We start from the raw sequence: 12,807 nt of genomic DNA, 5'->3' as shown, positions 1-12,807 counted from the left end.
TGGTGGTTTGCCTCTATGTTTGTTTGTGTGAAGGTGTCAGATCGTCTAGAACTAGAGTCACAGACAGTTATGAGCTGTCATGTAGGTGCAGGTGCTGGGAATTGAACCCAGGTCCTCTGGAAGAGCAGCCAGTGCTCTGAACCACTGAGCAATCCTCCAGTCTTAATATTGGTCAATTGTGGATAAAGTTCCATGAGGTGCTAGAGAAAAAAAAAGGTACTCTTTAGTGTCTGGGTAGAATGTTCTATAAATGTCCATTTGATTTATAATATCATATAACTTTAGAATTCCTTTTTTTTAGGAGTTTATTCTAGATGAACTGTCTGTTGGTAAGAGCAGGGTATTGGGGTAACCTGCTATCACTTTTTTGTGGCTAATTTGTAATTTCTAGGTTGAATAGTGTTTCTTTAATGAAATTGGGTGCCCTTATGTTGGCTCATAAATGTTTAGAATTATAATATTATCTTGGTTGACATTTCCTTTAATGAGAGTCCTAGTTACTTTTATGTCATTTTGACAAAACAGCAATGCCAAGACAATCTATTTATTTATTTATTTATTTATTTATTTATTTATTTATTTTTTTCAACATCCAAAGCTTTTTAATAACAGATCCAGGGTTAGTTCTTGTAGCCTCGGCTGGCCCTTCGGCCTCTGACATGCTCGAATTTCCGGCCCTTGGAGCGGACATAGGGTTTGGTGTGACTGTGTGGGGTCCCTGGGGCCTTGCCAAAATGCCGATACACTTCTCTGCCCTTCAGAGGACCAGACAGGAGCACGGTGCCTCGGCCTTTTGGAGACTCCAGGGGCAACTGGTCGAAGGTGAGGATTTTACCCCCAGCCTTGAGGATGCGACTTCGGGCCCGGCTGCTCACCTGCAGCGCACACACCTTCAGCTTGGGCACTTCCAGGATTCTCACGTCATCCGTGACCGTCCCCACAACCACAGTGGTTTTGTTTTCTCGGCCAGGAAGCTTCATCTTTCGGATCATGCGTGATAGGGACAGAGGCGGCCGGTTGGTGCGACTCATGGATAACTTCTTCAGCACAACCTGATTGAAGGTGGAGTTGGTTCGTCTGGCCAGAAACCTTTACAGCTTGACTAGTAGCCGCAAGTAGATGTCCTGGCTCTTGGGCTCCTTGCGCCGAACCTTTCGGTCCTTATTGTGATGAATGTCAACCCTCATGATGGCGCCTCCAGCTCGGCCAGGTCCAGAAAGACAGAAGCGCGCCGGAATGCCAAGACAATTTATAAAAGTGTAATTGAGTCTATGGTTTCAGGAGGCTAGAGTCCATGATGGCGGAGTAAAAGCATGGTGGTAGGAAAAGCTGAGAGCTCACTTCTTATGCAGAAGTAGGAGGCAGAGAAGGAATAGACTGGGGATGGTGTGTCTTTTAAAATAACAAAGTCCTCCCCAGTGATGCGCCTCCTCCTACAAGGCCACACCTCTTAATCCTTTCCAAATAGTTCCACCAGTTGGGTCCCAAGTATTCAAATATATAAGCCTATAGGGGGCGTTTTCACTCAACCTCCACAGTGACATTGAGTGTCTTTTCCTGCCTCTTTTGACTAGTTTTGGTTTGAAGTCTATTTTGTCAGATATTAAAATAGCTATGCCAGTTTCTTAGTTCTATTTTCTAGGACAACCTCTCTGCCCCGCTTCCTTTGACTCTGTGGTGGTGGTGGCTATTGGTGATGGTGATACATATTTCTTAGGGGAAGCAAAAAGATGAATTCTGATCTTATCTGTTAGTCCATGTCATTTTAAAATCAAGAAATTGGTATTGTTAATATTGAGAGATATTATTGAACAATGTTTGCTAATTTCTGTTGTTTTGTTGTTGTGACATTGTTTCCTTAGAGCTCTTTTAGTTAATAGTCCTTGGATTATTTCTTGTGTCCTCCTGGGTATGTTTACTCTTCTCTTTAGACTGAAGTATTGCTTCTAGTGGGCTTAGTGGGCATAAGTTTGTTTGTTTGTTTAAATCTATTTTTATTATATAGAAGTTTGCTTTCTTCTTTGGATACAACTAGTAGTTTTTCTGTGTATAATAGTCTGGGTTGACATGTGTGGTCTTTTCAGACTTGTAGTGTATCAGTATAGGACTTTCTGAGTTTCAAAGTCTTCACTGGAAATTAAGGGTATATTTTGATGGGCCTGATTTTACATGTAACTTAATTTTTCTCTCTTGACATATTCAATATCCTTTCTTTGTTCTGTACATTTAGTGTTTTGATTATTATATGGAATGGGAAGTTACTCTTATCTTTTTGAGGTTCTGTATGCCTCTCGTACCTTGATAAGTATACCTTTCCTTAGATTTGGGAAAAATTCTATTTTATTGAAAATATTTTCTGTGCCTTTAATCTAGGCTTTCTTTCTTTCTCTCTCTCTTTCTTTCATCTTTCTTCCTCATCTTCCTCCTTCTCCTCCTCTTCAGACAGGTCTCCTGGCTGTTCTAGAACTCGATCTGTAGTCCAGGATGTCATTGAATTTAGAGATATGCCTGCCTCTGCCTTTAAGTGCTAGGTTTAAAGATGTGCATTACCACCACCCAGTGTTTTGATCTAGGTTTCTTCTTCTTCTTCTTCTTCTTCTTCTTCTTCTTCTTCTTCTTCTTCTTCTTCTTCTTCTTCTTCTTTTTCTTCTTCTTCTTCCTCTTCTTCCTTTTCTTCTTCTTCTATGCTTATTATTCATAGATTTGGTCTTTTTATCATTTACCAGAATTCCTATATGTATGTGCCCTTCCTGTTTTTGTTTGTTTTTTTAGCTTTAACATTTTCTTTTACTGAGTGATTGATTTCCTCTACCTTACCTTTGACTTAACTATTTTCTCTTTCTTTAGATGGATGTGCATACTGGGTCTCGGGTCCCTAGTTTCTGTGTCAGAATCCATGAGGTCTTGGAGCATCAAGTGGTGGATGGGTTGCCTGATAGGTAGGCAGGTGGAAGGGATTTGTGAATTCTTACTAGTGGTTCTATGTTGGATTCTATGCGATGTTGGAGAGGCATTGTGGCTGATAGACAGTCATTGTTTCCTTTTATATATATTTTTATTGTTGTTGTTTGTTATTTTTTGGTAAGTTGTGAACCCAGGCCCCTGTGATCTTTCTCTTATTGGGACCAGGAGTTTCTCATGTCACTGATAGGGAATCAACATGCACCTTTGAACAATCTTCCTCATTTAGTGCTAGAGAAGTTGGAAAAGTGTGAACTGCAAATGTGTGCAAGGAGAGACTAGAGCTGAATCAATATTGCATTTTTCAAATCAGTTATAATGTTATCTATGATAGTGTAATTAGAAAAAAATATATTCTTGGTCCACTGATAGCATTCATGAGGTCATTCTTTAGTTTGTAAATTCAGATAGTTTCCTCATTGAAGGCTCTGTGGGATCAAGTTAGGGCAATGAAACTCTCAAGATGTACAAGCTGGAATGTTAACATTATGCTGGTGAATATTCCTTTCTGGTACCTAAGATGCTGTGCTCACTGATAAGGGTTCCAGAGAATGAGGATCTCTAATCGGGCAATTTCCTGGGATTGATGTAATTGGAGAAAGGTTGATGTGAACAGTCTCCTGTATATGTTATGTTGGCTGAGATGAATCTAATAGTCTCCCCTTGTCCACCAATAGATCACATCTCCAGAATGAGGAGAAAATAAGTGCTCAACAATCCAGTGTTCTTTGGTTTTCTCTGTACAGTGCTGCTGTGTATGAGCATAGCCTCCCTTTTCTTGACACATGTATTTCTATTGTGAAGATTAGTGAGTTAGACACTTCCAACACCATCCTAGCTCCAGGTACAAACATGTCAGCAGTCCCTAGACCCTCAGCCTCTGACCCACACTTCTGCAGCATCTCCAGCTTCTAGAATAGTCAGGCAAGGAAGCTCTGGATTCTATATGCTGTGCACATACTTTGTCCCGTCCTCCTGATGTAGACAGGTGAGAAGTTCCAGAACCCTCTTCCAGTCATTCAAGTGCTTACCCTAATCATGCAGATGAGAGGTAGAGATTTCTAGATAGCCCTTCTCTACCTCAGTATCCCTCACTAGTGTATAATAAGAGGCTGATAAAGCCAGAGGAATGTGGTACCCTCACCTGTTCCAAGACACATCTTTGGCACTAGATGGACTCCCTGACTAGGGAGTGAGCAAATGATTCACCTACACCTGGAGCCCCCATCCACCACTCTGAGTACATACCATTACATGAAGGTAGAGATCTCTGAATCTAATGACCACTCCCAGAACAGCCTTTGACCCAGGCTCCAGTGATCAGGCAATATATTGAACAGCTGCCCTGGGATAATACTACCTATGCCTACACTGACTCTGGTTTAAGAGGACAGAGGCTATACCTCAGGTCTCCACTCTCACCAAAGCTAAGACCACCTTCAACTACTCCATTCATGAAACGAAAACAAATCTCTCCACAAATGAACTTCAATCAACACTGAGCGTAGCCAAGATTTTTTGGAAGTAGTGGAAATACTTAGGCGTGCCGAAAAGTCTCAATAAATTAACTCAAAATGGGAAAATTCTAATTTGACAATGTCAGTAACATGGAAAGTCAAGACAAAATGCCTCTTCAAAAAAAGTGAGAATCTCATATGAATAGTGGCCAATGGCAGCAAATTAGACAGAATTCCAGACAAATACCTCAAAAGAACAATTTAAAATATGTTCAGAGATTTTAAGAAGGACACAAATAAATGTGTGAAAAACTCAAAGAGAATATTTTAATAAGACAAACAAAACAAAACAAAACAAAACAACAACAACAACAACAAAACCCCAAAAAAACCTCTGTGGAAAGTTTCATCCACAGAATGAATCATAGGAAACAGACTGTCTGTGCTTGAAGACAAAGTAGGAGAATTAGATCATTGAATTAAGCTTAGTAACAAATTTATAAAAATGCAAGAAACTTATGAACAGGACATGCTAGATCTGTAGTACAGTATAAAAGGATAAAACTTAAAAATTTATAGATAATATTTTCAATCAAATCATAGGAGAGTAATCCCCAAATCTAGGGAAAGAAATGCTCAACCAAGTATAAGAAGTAGAGAGAGTATCAAATATACAGGACCAGAAAAGGAACTCCTAATACTATATTATAGTTAGAATACCAGGTACATAGACTGTACTAAAGGGTACTGAAATTTTAAAGAGAGAAGGTCTAAATCATATAATATCAGGCATATTAGAATAACCACTGATTTCTCAATAGAAACTTTTAAAGCTGGAAGAGCTTAGAGCAGTGTACTTCAAGTTCTGAAAGACCACTTGAAATTTACCTACATTATTATACCCAGAAAAACTATCTACCATAGAAATCAAGGTGTTGACCCAGAAGCTTGCCCCCTCCTCCCTCGCTTTGATAGTACGGAAGGTGCTATGTGGTTTGCTAAGGGAGACATGTCATCAACAATCTTACTCAGCTGTGAACGCTGCAAGCTGCAATAATGACCGATCTGGCAAGATATGTCTATTGGTGAAGTAGAGGAATGAGTGTTATGAGGGTAACTGCTTCCTGATTGGATTTAAGGCCTACTCTGCAAGAGGAAACCCATGCCTAGTAGTGTAAACTTGGCCAAGAACCCAGGGAAGTCATAGACCTTCTGGGAAAAATTACTATGATTTCATTAAATAGGTATGATAACAAACTTCCTTCTAAATATGTCTCTCTATACTATATAAATTAGTATGGCCCTCCATCCTCATAAAGGAAACTTCTTTCTGCAGGAACAATGCAGACACTCTTAGCTGGCCAGAGTGAAGAGAGTGAGTAACAACAGAGTGCTCTGGCCTAAATGGAACATCTGTATTACACTTCCTAACCACAAGGTTCAGTGGACATTGTGGAAGAAGAGCCAGAAAGATTGTAAGAGCCAGAGGTTGGGCCGGGCTGCCACAGAACAATTTCTGTTGTGCTCCTGAACTTTCGTTGGTTGTGGCTGCCTACACAGGATTTGCATAAGAGCATGTCCGGCAACATTTCAGCAAGGAATTGGGAGTGGCTCAGGAAGTCCCGCCCCAAGGGGAGGAGTTCTGGAGGCTGATGGCTGCTGGGATGGAAGGATCAGTTTCCTTCAGGGATGTGACCCCTGGTAGGTCGTCCATTCTATAGTGGAATGCCCTATAGCCATGCACACAAGGACAACGTTGATTGTGCCTGATGGGCTATTATATTAAAAAGAGAGAACATGAAATGAAGTTGGGAGGGGGGCACGATGATGGGGGTCTGGGTGGAGTTGGGAAAAAGTCAATACGATCAAAATACATTGTATTTGTACCTAAAATGTACAGAGAATAAGTAAATGTAGTGAGCGAAGATAGCTGAGTAGTTGGCGTAATGCCTGTTGCTTAGCAAACCCTCAAGTCATAGTTACTGTTTTTGTCATTTTTTCCCCAGATTTTATAGGTAATTTTCCTTTTACTGCGATATCCTTTCTGGAGGCTCTCTCAATACAATTATTTAGGCGTCACATTTCTTTGTTATATTCTCATTCTGGACACATTTCCCCAAGGTTACACTATGATCCCTTTGCATAAGTAGTCCCTAATCATATATTGTGTATACAACGTATCTATTAGAATTCCTTAATCATGCACTCACTGCTTGCTACCCACATCTACATCCTCCACTCTGACAACCCCTGCCGCTCCCCCCCATCCCATTTCTTATTTTCTAGGTATTACTAGGTAGGTGAATGTTCTCATGAAGATAGCTTTGAATTCTCAGACTGAAAAGGCCTAAGTCCAACTTCATCTCGGGAACATAAATAAAGCCCAAAACACACTGAGAAAATGTAGATCACATTCTGCTCTTAGCAGTGAGAGTGGCCCGACCCCCAGGCCCTGTGCTGGGCACTGGACTTTATTTCCTCCATTTTCTGGCTGTCAGCTGCATCTCGAGTCCTCTTGCCAGGGAGCACTGTGCGCTTTAATTGGTGTCCTGGTTACTCATGGCAACACTTCTGTTCTTGTTCTGCTCCCATCTCTCCCTTTTCAGCACTCCTACCCACCTTCTACTTACCTTACCTGACTCTCCCGACCCCTGGCTTGTCCTCCCCTGTCAACCAGGACCTGGGCATTGATAACACGTTTAATGTACAGTCAGAGCAAGCTAATACACATTGTGTAAATAAACCTGCTCTCTCCCAGTGCTCATCGGTGGCTTGTAACTAAGATGAGGGAAGAAGGAAAAGGACCTGGAAGGTAAGTAAAGCATTTAGGACATATTAGCATACTGACACTTCAGTTGTGTGGTGCTACCAAGTCACTGTGTACTGTGTACGGATGTAGCAATTATTGGGTGTCAGAACAATTAGGATGTAGGGGAAAAGCCCATCAACAGTGATTAATAAGTTGCATAAACTAATGTCAGTGAGATGAATACTCAATCTGATATTGTGCTATGGAATTTCCGGTTTCAGAAAGAGTTTGATATTGTTTCCACAGAACCTACAAAACCTGTTTGTTAGTCTGACTGTCACATTGTGATTTTACTATTAAGCTGAATATACCTAAAATAATGCAGTATAGCTATCATTTCTAAAAATAGTTCTGTCATCAGTTAATTTTGTGTGGAAATCTTGGATAGGAGTAGTTTTCCTATGTTAGTTTCTTAAGTTATAAAAGCACTATACTTGTTTTAAAAGTAAGCAATATTTCTCAAATCCCTACAGTCTCAGTAGCAACCCTGAAAAAAATGCAAATGTATACACTGAGTGTACTCTGTAAGACTGACATGTCTAAGTGTAGTTTTCAGACTTGACCTTGATAGAAGTTTCAATTCAACGACACATACAAATTTCAAAATACTTGGCTTTTCCTATCTGTTCTAATATGTAACTATTAATAAAAAGCTGGTCTCATAGTCCCTGGAATTTGACAAATTGTCTGAAGTTATTCCATCCCATTCCATCATCCACCAGGAGCTTGCCACCTTGAAACCTTGACACCTAATGCTGGCTCTGAAAAACTGGCTCCAGTCACAGTGCCAGTAGTAGTCCCTTGTGAAATAGGATTATATCTGGCTAAGTGTTAGAATTCACAAGAAGTGTGTTTCTCTCAGAAGTGGGATGTTCGCATCAATTCACCAACCAGTTTTATGTTTGCTTTAAGAAAGTGCTAAGTTTGCTGCTGAAAACTGGTTGTTTTGCTGGGCAGTGGTAGCCCATGCCTTTAATTCCAGCACTCAGATGGCAAAAGCAGGTAGATCTCTGAGTTGGGGCCAGCCTGGTCTACAGAGAGAGAGGTCCAGGACATCCAGGGAGATCCTGTCTCGAAAAACTAAAAGAAAAAGAAAAGAAAACTGGTTGTTTTGATTTTAATTCTAGCAACATGTTAGAAATAACTTGTTTTTCTTGACTGTTGATAATATGAACATTTTTAATTCATCCTAAATACTATAGTGTTAAGTTAGTGGATAGATAGAGTTGGTGTCTTTGAGTTACTAACTTGATGTCGATGTCTTTGTTGTATGGTGCTTCAAAAATTCAAAATGTGAAATATTTGTATTTAAAAAATAAAACTGGAATGGTATCACAGAGAAACCTTGTCTCAAAATAAAAACAAAAACAAAAACAAAAACAAAAACAAAAACACCCAAAATCTGGTAGTTAAAAGTTAAAAGAAGTCACCGTTTTGAGGCAGGGAAAATTTGTGGAGTCATTGCTTAATTAATAAGAAATTTCACTCTGGAAAGATGAGCAAAGATCTGAAGATGAGTATCAGAGATGAGCATATGGCAATATAAATGCATTTAAAGCTCTAAACTGTATACTTCACAATGGTTGAAATGGTAAGTTTCAAATAAATGAAGGAAAAAAGTCTTTCTTGCTTATGACAAAAGTGCAATGCCCGCCATTCTGACTTATTGTCAATCTGCCTTCCAATGCCTTGGAAGTGACTCTGGCTGATAATAAAGTGTGTTACATATCAAGAATGCACACACATACACATATTTCTGGGAATTTGTGTTCATTTAACTTGGTACTGGGAATTGACACAGAGGCCTTGTGGACCTTGCTCTGTCCTGTGCTGCCAACTAAGCCCCCAAAATGCGGTCAGGCAGGGCTATGGTACATTTCTTGAAGTACATAGTATTTGCCATCTTGCTTTTATTACTTTATAACTTGAACATATATATATATATATATATATATATATATATATATATATGTATGTATGTGTAAAAAACATTTTCTTTATATCACTGCATCTCCTAAAGATGGACATTAGCTTCTCTTATGAGGCAAGCTGCTGTGTTTCAGTTAAAATGAACACTCCTGCTCTTTTTAGGATGTCTTGTTTCACCATTTCTGCAGAGCTGTTCATTCGTTCGTCCATTCGTTCATAGGATCCTTGATGCAGTCGCACTGTCAGCTATATGATACATCCTGGGTAGTCCCGAGTAAACAGTTGTCCTTGAGTACAATGTGGAGTTTGATAGCAAGTACATGTCAGTCTCAAAGGAAACTCCATTTCCCCAAATTCCAGCAGGTAGACAAAAGCTAACATTCCTTAGGAACTTGTGGAGCTGGTTCCCTTTTCTCAAAAGGAGCCATTTCCCTCTTACCACTGTCAAAGGGACAAAAGGCTCTCTGTGGTGCCTGCTAGCATAGCGAAGTGCATGCTGGCCTATAGGCTCCCTCAGCATCACATCCGAAAGCCCATACTGGCACCCTGGCTCTTCTTAGCTCCTCCCTACCCTAAACTCCCATGAGCTCTTGCGTTTCCCTCCCGCCCAGCCCAGCGACTCATTTTCCTAATAACCCTGTCTTTGCCCTCACCCTCTTTGTCTTCCTCTCTCTGTGTCCCTCCTCCTCCTCCTTCTGCAGCCACACCCCCACCCCTTTCTCTCTGCTCTGCTCCTAGCTAAGTCCAGTCTGCCGGCCATGTTTGCTCTACTGCTTTTCTCTCTCTGCTCTAGATCTTTGCAGACGTGTCTGGTTGTTCTTTCTTCATCTACAATAAAAATCTTCCCCTTAACCATACCAAGGAGGAGTCAGTTTATACACAACATAGTATTGAGCATATGGAGTATCTGTTAAATTAGAAAAAAAAAAGGCAATATTTGGGTGTAAGCCTGAGCTGGGGCATATGCTGTAGGCTGGCAGCTCTACGTGGCACTAGCTTACAGGTCTCAGCCCTCATCACATTCCTTAGACAAGCAGTTCTAAGACCCCCGTCTGTAGTCCCTGTCTCCTGAACCCTGCTGTCTATTTCTCTCTCTTGTTGCTGAGTCTATCACTTGCCACAGGCCTTGGGCCTCCTTCTGCCTCAGATTGCCTTAAGAGATGAAGAGTCTCACCTGTTACAGAGAGGCATCTCCTGACGGTGTCCTTGCTCTTGAAACAGAGGGTCCCTATTCTCTCCTACCCCAAACAGAACACGGGTGCATCTCCCTGTTCCAGTACTGGAAAACTACCTGTGACCTAGGACAGCAGTAGCTCTGTAGTTTGCCTGAGGCTGGACTATGTGCCAGCAAACCCAGACACTCTTTGTTACCATTGTTTTTCCAGGAGAATGTCTTCCAAGTCTTGGTAATTGACTTGTCAAATAACTTTGGAAACATAGTCCATTTGTAAGTTACAAATGGCTAATTTTCTCCCTAAAATATGTCTTTTCTTTTTCTCACAAAATCTATAAAATAGGTTATGTTGATGATTCATATTTTATAGATGAGGAATCCAAGGCTTAAATATTGAAAGACTTCTATGTGGTTACATAAAAAAGTGGTTGAACCAATAAATTCTGTTCTTGAATCAGGAGCCACCTAGTTATACACAACGAAACATGCAGTTAAAGCCATTATTTTATGTGCATGCACTGAGCTTAACTTTGGCCAATTTTTGTAACATATATTTTGTAGTATTAGAATTGCTAGAGGGAGGAAGTAGACAGGCCCTAAATAAATGGCTTCTTTTACTCTCCTCACCTCTCTGAACCACTTCCTGTTGCTGGTGTGTGGCAAATGTACCAACTTTGTCTTGCTCTTCCAAGTGGATCTGCCTATATGGATATTATTCAAAGCCATGGGAAAGATAAATACAGGAAGGAAAACCCAACTGGAAAAATTTACTCTGGGAAATATTAAAAAGAAAATCATAGTAAAATTATTCTAAAGAGTGAAAATCAGGAGCAGTTAAGAACCCTTGTTGCTCTTGCTGATGACCTTGGGCTCATTGACCAGCACATGGTGGCTCACAAACTCTCAGTGGTTCCAGTAGTTATTAAGACCCCAAGCATTCTTCTGGCCTCCCTGGGGACATTGTATGCATACACACATATGGTACACGTGCATACCTGCAGGTAAGACATTTATTGGCTAAAATAAAAACAAAAACAAAAACAAAAAAATGCCCCTCAAAGGTCAAGACATATGAACATAAGTGGTTGATGAGGGCTTCCAAATGGGAGTTGGTTTGGTTGGTTTGACTTTATTTTTTTGAGGTAGTGTTTCACTCTATAACCCAGCTGCCCTCCAGTTTCCCTGTGTAGCTCAGGCTGCACTCAAAACTCTGCTGATCCTCTTGCCCCACGTAAGAGCCATGACACTGTCACACCAGATGGGACTTTGTGAGAGATGGGGGTCTAAGGCTGTCCCATGCACTGACCTCAGCTTGCAACCTTTCCCTCCCTTCTAAGTCATTTGGAAAGCAAAGCAGAAAAGAACTTTAAAAGGCTTCAAGTAGTAAAGTTTGGGTTGAAGTAACTATTGTTTCTGAAGCTTTAGGGACTTTAGCTGTCAGAAAGAGATATGTAACTTAATTTTCTACTTTCTATATCAATAAGTTGATAACCGGTAACTTGATATTTGATACATTATATTCTAACATTGGGTAAAATATTATTTTAGACTAAATTGTATTTCTTTCGCAATCCATATGTTTAAATCTTAACCCTCTGTTCCTAAGACTGTGATTTTAGTTGGGAAAAACCTCTTTTAAGAGCTAAATTAATATTCTGTCCCCAAGGTGGGTCCTAACACAATACAGCTGATGCCATTATAAAAGGACGAAATTTGGAGAGAGTCGCAGACTGAAGCTTGCATGAAAAGTAGCAGGGCGAAGGTGGAGGTGCTCAAGACAAGGAGCCCTCAGAAGAGCTCAGTTCTGCCCACAGCTAGAGGTTGGAATTGTAGCCTCAGAGCTGTGAGAGTAAATCTCTGCAGAGTTACCTTTATACAACAGGGCAAGCTACTACACTGATGATAAGCCAATCCTTAGAGTGGGGGCGGGGCGGGGGGAAATGAATTAGGACATAAGCTTCTTAGGGGGCTCTTGGGGGTTGGTCTGGTGAAGCGCTCAAATAGAACAAATAGGAATGGGTGTAATAAGGCCCTTAGAAACTTAAAAAAAAAAAAAAAGCTCTAGTGAATTTATACCTTTAAACCCAAACTAGCCATCAGAGGAATTGGCCAGTGGCCACTGGAATTTAAATTTTATGAAATACCCTTCTGTGAAATACACCCTTCTAGCATCCGGTGGGTGTGGGGGGGGCGGTAGGGGAAGAAGTTTATAATTGGAACATCCTGGGGGAACTTTTTCTATTTGTTGCTGCACACCTGAACTCTCGCAGGGAAAGGGAAGCTGTGGGTTACACTGCATTGTGAAAGCGTTGTTGTTCTCTCTGTCAGTCTAAGAAATTACAGGAATAAATGCTGTGTGGCCCTGAGCGCCGTCAAGACTTTATCAAGCCAAAAACCACAGGGGTTTCTGGAAGGGGGTGGACTTTGAGAACCTTTCAGGGCGTGGAGAGAGCAAGAGGCCAAGAAGGTGTTCTGGG

General features: G+C 40.8%; 1 pseudogene across 1 annotated transcript; it reads right to left on the bottom strand.

The window, feature by feature from the left end:
* Positions 1 to 567: 567 nt before the first annotated feature.
* Positions 568 to 1,250, bottom strand: LOC311593754 (large ribosomal subunit protein eL18-like; annotated as a pseudogene). The gene has a single exon. The product of its transcript is annotated as a large ribosomal subunit protein eL18-like (transcript).
* Positions 1,251 to 12,807: the final 11,557 nt, after the last annotated feature.

This window comes from Acomys minous (genome assembly GCF_964271855.1).
Source record: "Acomys minous genome assembly, chromosome: 3".
Taxonomy (NCBI): Eukaryota; Metazoa; Chordata; class Mammalia; order Rodentia; family Muridae; genus Acomys; species Acomys minous.
Note: the sequence above shows the minus strand (reverse complement) of the source record. Positions and strands in the feature narration are given on the sequence as shown.